The sequence below is a fragment of a genome, unplaced genomic scaffold, assembly GCF_019419815.1.
Source record: "Pyrus x bretschneideri cultivar Hongxiangsu unplaced genomic scaffold, Pyrus_bretschneideri_v1 Contig51, whole genome shotgun sequence".
NCBI classification, from domain to species: domain Eukaryota; kingdom Viridiplantae; phylum Streptophyta; class Magnoliopsida; order Rosales; family Rosaceae; genus Pyrus; species Pyrus x bretschneideri.
This window is the reverse complement of record NW_025999789.1, coordinates 1,879,779-1,885,397: the sequence shown is the minus strand read 5'-3', so window position 1 is coordinate 1,885,397 and position 5,619 is coordinate 1,879,779. Positions and strand designations below refer to the sequence as shown.

Here is a 5,619-nt window from a genome sequence, read left to right as displayed (position 1 = left end):
CATACAAAACTAACACATACAAGAGTCGAGCCCACTTGTATTTTGCCTAAATAAATGTGTCAATTTTGTGTGTCTAAGTAGTATTATTGGTTATGAGAAATTCGTAGAATGAATGAAGGTTGGGAACCTGATGGTGCGCATAAGAGGAGCTTATCATGTCTAAAGTTGGTGTGAAGGGAGGGTTAAACTTCCTAATCTTAAGAGGAATTCGAACTTCTAGTGTGATCAGTGTTAACTAAGAAGAGAAATTAGATAAGCAAATACTTGATTATTCCAAGTAAAAGAGGCAAAGGGACGATGTCAGTATGGCATGGCTTAGTTATTCTCACAGTTCTGATAAGATTTAGACTGGCACTTCTCTCTGAAAGCATGGTTCTTGCCCCCCTCTCTCCTTCCTCAGTCGAGCTCATTTATTCGTTGATTGATCCTTACTCTAACGTTCGAGTGTTTGCTCGTTGTTTAGGCCGGTGAGTGAGATTTCGGCTCATTAAAATAAGTTAACGAGAAAAACAATACATGAAATTCCGGGTATTCATCCCTGTTGTCGATATTTTTTCTAGTACATATAAGAATCAGACTATATAGGTCTGAGAAATTCATGCTATGACAGAAAAAGCTGCATACCATGAGGGAAGCCCTCTTCTTTCATTGTGACATGGCATGAAAGCACAAGATTGTGATGCAAGTCAATCTTTTTAACCTTTGAAAGAACATGTGAACAAAACAATGAAATTCTTCACATTCATAAGTAAAAATTCGATTACGAGGCTATAGTATTTTCCCCTGTTTTCCATTCTAAAGTGGAAAAGGTTTAGGCCATACAGATTCACATACTACAAATGTAAAAATACGGGCAGGATGTCATCTGTTCTTGACACCGAACCGCTATACTCTAGGCCAGTGTGGACTCACAACCTGCACAAGCAAGTAATTTTTCGGTCATCACAGTCAATTCCTTATCACATATTCTACGGCAGAGCATAATTTGGTTCAATACCATCTAAAAACAGATTACAGAAATTAGATTAGCAACACGGAGACTACAGAGCTGAAATCGCCACAAGGGCAAGGGGCTTGATATTAAACACATTCTCAATTAAGAAAATGAACTATATTCAGCTAACCTCAAGTGTGCTAAAAACTAATCGCATTCGACTTGCAACAACTGATGGTTCCTCAGGCTTGTCCAACCACTGCCATTTGCTCTAGTTGAAGTGTCTTTACTGGAAGCCTTCAAGGAAAAAAGTTTAAGCAAAGAGGTGAACCTTCACAACCGGTTTATATTGCACGAAAGAGTAGTTTGAAAAGGTCAAAGTGGAGGCCGATAATTTGTTGTCATAGCATGTACTTGAGAAATACACAGCGGTGTGCTTGCACAGAAAAAATCCGGATTTTCAAAGTAAGATTCGGATGCAGAAATTCAGCCATGTTTAATACGGATTATGATATATATATAACTCAAAGTAGGATTTGGATATGCTGAAAGAAGCTTACCATGCCATTCCTCTCACAAAATACGCATTTGCTATGAGTGCACAAAAGCCTTTCCATTTAAGCCTTTCTTCGTCCGATACTGGAGGTATGGATGACCATCTAACTATTGTTGGCTGTGGCGTACACAATATGGTGATGAATATAATGCTCAACCACAGAATGCACTCATCAACCTGCGTTGTGAAGAAAAGACGGAAAAGGGAACTAATCATTCACCGTAAGAGGAAAAAAGTCGAAATCATGACCAACAGAAAACTTAACACGCACTCCTGCTTCTTACATTTCCAACACTAGACTATGACTGACACTCAGTTTAGTCAAGAGATCACAAAGATCATCAGAATTGGGCAAAAAACTTCATATTCCAATCCTTATAGTCATTCAGATAATGTATCAATGTATACGACAATGGTTGCATTTCGACAAATGGGTAAACGTTAATAACTAAAGAGCAAGTTTACCTCCTCCGATGTGATCTTGAATTTCAAACTGGTGGTTCCACCATAGCTTTGCATTCCTTCAATTTCAACACCAGATTCTTTCATATCAAGCAGTTCTTTTCTTAATCCCTCGTCTGTGCAGCCCAGTGCATAAGCATTCACCCCAGCACTGATGAACTCCTGATCAACCAAACGAAACATCAGTTGTGAAAGAAATTAAACAAAGCAAAACACACAAAATATCACCGAATTCTGTATATACGTTTAGGTTGGCACCTCCTCCACGGTCGACCACATTCCGGTACCGCCTAAATAAACTGATTGCTATGTTGCGCGATGATCGATACTCATCATCAGATGGAATCGAATCCTGCATCCGGCACTGCAATGAGAAATATCAAAACATATCAAACAATCGTACAAATATCAAGATCCATTTCCTTCTCTGAAAATCTTAAACAAAAGAAACTTACAGAAACACTTACTAGCCATTTCTTGGGGCTGTTTAGCTGATTACGACTTCTCCATGACAAGTAGAAAGCAGAGAGTGCAGAATTACAAGGAGCTCCAATTGGGTTAGTACAAATAGAGATTTTGTTCAAGAAATTCACATGGGTAGTCTTGCAGGGTAAAACTGCCTCATGCTGTAAAAAATTATGAGCTGAATCTGTATATGTAATAGCTCCTGAAGCATACACCATCAGCATGGTTGCAGAACTCGATGAACCATCACAATGCTATATCACCTTTTACAAAAACCCAAAAAACCAAATTCCAAATTGAGTACTTTTCTAATAATTAACAAGCATAAACCATCACAAAGTTGAAACTTTTTATCTTTGGAAAAAAAATAACCCAAAAAACCAAATTCAAAATTGCACATTTTTCTGATAACAAATAAGCATAAACCATCACAAAGGTCTCACCTTTGAAAAAACCCAACAACCATATTCAAAATTCAGCAGTTTTGTAATTCCACAAGGCACATATAAAATGGATAATTGATTAATTCAAGTGAAATATGAAGCCTGGAAAGAAGGCTTCCTCCTTTACCTTTACCTTTACCGTTTCGAGCAGTTGAATTTTCCCGGGAACCAAACAGGTTTCTGACACAAATTATTATCCAAGTGAAGTTTGTGGGGTGATTGTGGAATTTTGAGGGGTTTTGAGGCCACCAATTATTGTATGGAGGGCTACGGAGATGGAGATTCCAATTTTTTTTTTTTTTTTTGGGTAAACGATGGAGATTCCATTTGATTCCAAGATTTTCAGAATATTTCTGGCTGCTAATTGTTAACTGGCGTACGAAAATCCTCCTCTGCTTTGGCGGATTTTTCCCAATTTGTTATTGCTTGCAAGCCAACTCTAATAACGACGTTGCTTTCCGCGTCGTTTTATTATTACTCTAATTTGATCCATTTTTTTTATTATTATCATTTTTTTTTGTACCGGCGTGGGGGGGATTTTGTTTGGAGTGTTGATTATGGATTGACTACAATACATAGTTTTAGAAGTATTTAAAACTAAATTTGCAAACTAAACGATGTAATTATTGATGATAATATTATCACTTAAACGTGATTAACGTGTTTATTTTTTATTAGTAACACATCATTTATTTTCAAATTTAATTAAATTTTGATCTTCTTAGCATTACCGATACTTATATGTTTGAGATATAAGTATTATATGTATGTGAATATTTGTAGCTACATGTATAAATTATGCATAAGGCCTTTAACAATAGGCCGATAAAAGTGAGTATGATACTAATATATGAAACTCATATAGAAAACACAGTTTTATAGTAGGCTGAAAAATTCACGCTTTTATAGTAGGCCGGAAATTTTGAGTGTGATATTAATATATTGGCTGTGTTATTAAACTTGAGTGTGACACTTACAAACTAACTTTGTAAAAGAAGTATTTACTCTCATAGCTATTGAACTTACTTAGTGTAACATTAATGTTATAGATATGAAACTCAGGCTGTCGAATTCCTATATAAATTGTATAACACTCACTCCGACTTACAGTGAAAGGCCCAAGAGCATCTCCCGTGGAGCTCTATATCTAGTACTTACAATGGTATAGTCCTTGTATATATATGATGTCCAAGGCCTCCCGGTGGGTTTGAAAACAAGTCCCTGTAGTATTGGTGGCCCACCAAAATTGTAGCCAAATTAATTAATATAGAATGAACCAATAAACCTAACTAATATAGTCACTTGACATGAGATAGACTTGCATAGGGTACCCTGCAAACTGCGTCCCGGCCCGTTCAGTCCTCACAACCAAATATTACCCAACCCCCATCCCCGATTTCCACTGTTAAAGATCGGGAGGTTCAGAGGGGAATGCAGGACAGTTCTGAGGAGATTCCTTATGCAAAAGAGCCAAGTTGATGCCCCTAAGGTAACAAGGGTCGAGACGCGGGGGTTGGGGCGCCAGAGAAGCCTTTTGCCCTCTTTAGGGTCGAGAGTGATAAGTTTGTTATCACTTAAAGGATACTGAATAAGGGCATATCGTTTGTCTTTGTGTTGTGCTCCACCAGAATGGGATTGTGCTTCCCTAGTAGGGAGCTCTTCAAGCCATTGGCCTCCTTAGTGATATTGGCGATGGGATCCACAGTTAGATCAGTCTGGAACACAAACACATCTTTACGTAGAGATTTTACAAACAGTGAACACGCAGATAGGCTGGGTTGGTTGGGTTGGTCAGGTTGTTCGGTACACCCATTAAAATGCTCATCCCATTGTATACTTATGTTATAAGACGTGGTGTATCACATTATACTTCGGAAATAAATATCTTGTTCAAGTAGATAGTGGAGAAAAAGTGACGTAAAAATCATTCCCCAAATAAAACTCTTGTAACCGACCAATAATCATTACAAAGACTTGATCATTTTGGGGTAGCTCACTATTGTTTAGCATACTGAAATAAAAAAGGCCGGGGTGAACGGGACATTGTGATCCTACTTAAAATTAATGTCAACCCCAAATTATAGAAAAAAATTTCAATGTGTCCGGAACACGATCGGATACATTAAGTATCATAATACAATCGGTTGAATTTTTTTTTTTTTTTTTAAGTTTCTAACTAATTGTGTTTTAATATTTGGTGTATTTGACCGTATTTTCGACACGCTAAAATCTCTCCAAATTATGAGGCTAAATTAGTGGGTTCATTTTTACTAAAAATGTGAATCCCAAATTATTGGCTGGTATGGCTCTTCAAATATCATCGTCATTCATTCATCATGTTTCAACGTCATGCATATTGTCCCTAGCTCAGTCTATCAAAAGTCTCGCACCATACTTAACATGCTATGATGATAATCTTATCTGGAAAATGGTTGGGTCGTTCAACGTCATGGTGGGCTATTATTTTGTCACCCCTTGTAAGCTTAATTACCACATGCATTGTATATGGTACTATGGTGGGCCACTACCTTTCTATTTCAAAGTGGTGTCTAAAGCAAGAGAAATTTTAGAATGTGAAGGTTAAATGAAACGCGTGTTATCAATTTAAATGTATTATGATATATTACGACTTATTTAGTTTGATTTCACATTGCACCATTAATATTATTACCAATCTTATATATATTATGATGATATCAAATTAAGCATATCTTAACAAATATTTATTAATAATTCAATTAGTTGATTTACCACCTCTA

The 5,619-nt window shown here is 36.8% G+C and overlaps 1 non-coding gene across 1 annotated transcript; it reads right to left on the bottom strand.

The window, feature by feature from the left end:
- Nucleotides 1–715: 715 nt before the first annotated feature.
- On the bottom strand, nt 716–3,267 carry LOC103967839. Its single transcript, XR_007252939.1, has 7 exons — nt 2,988–3,267; nt 2,420–2,671; nt 2,197–2,316; nt 1,956–2,114; nt 1,495–1,667; nt 1,125–1,231; nt 716–915 (listed from the first exon to the last, which is right to left on the bottom strand). It is a non-coding gene; the product is annotated as an uncharacterized LOC103967839 (transcript).
- Between the last annotated feature and the right edge of the window lie 2,352 nt (nt 3,268–5,619).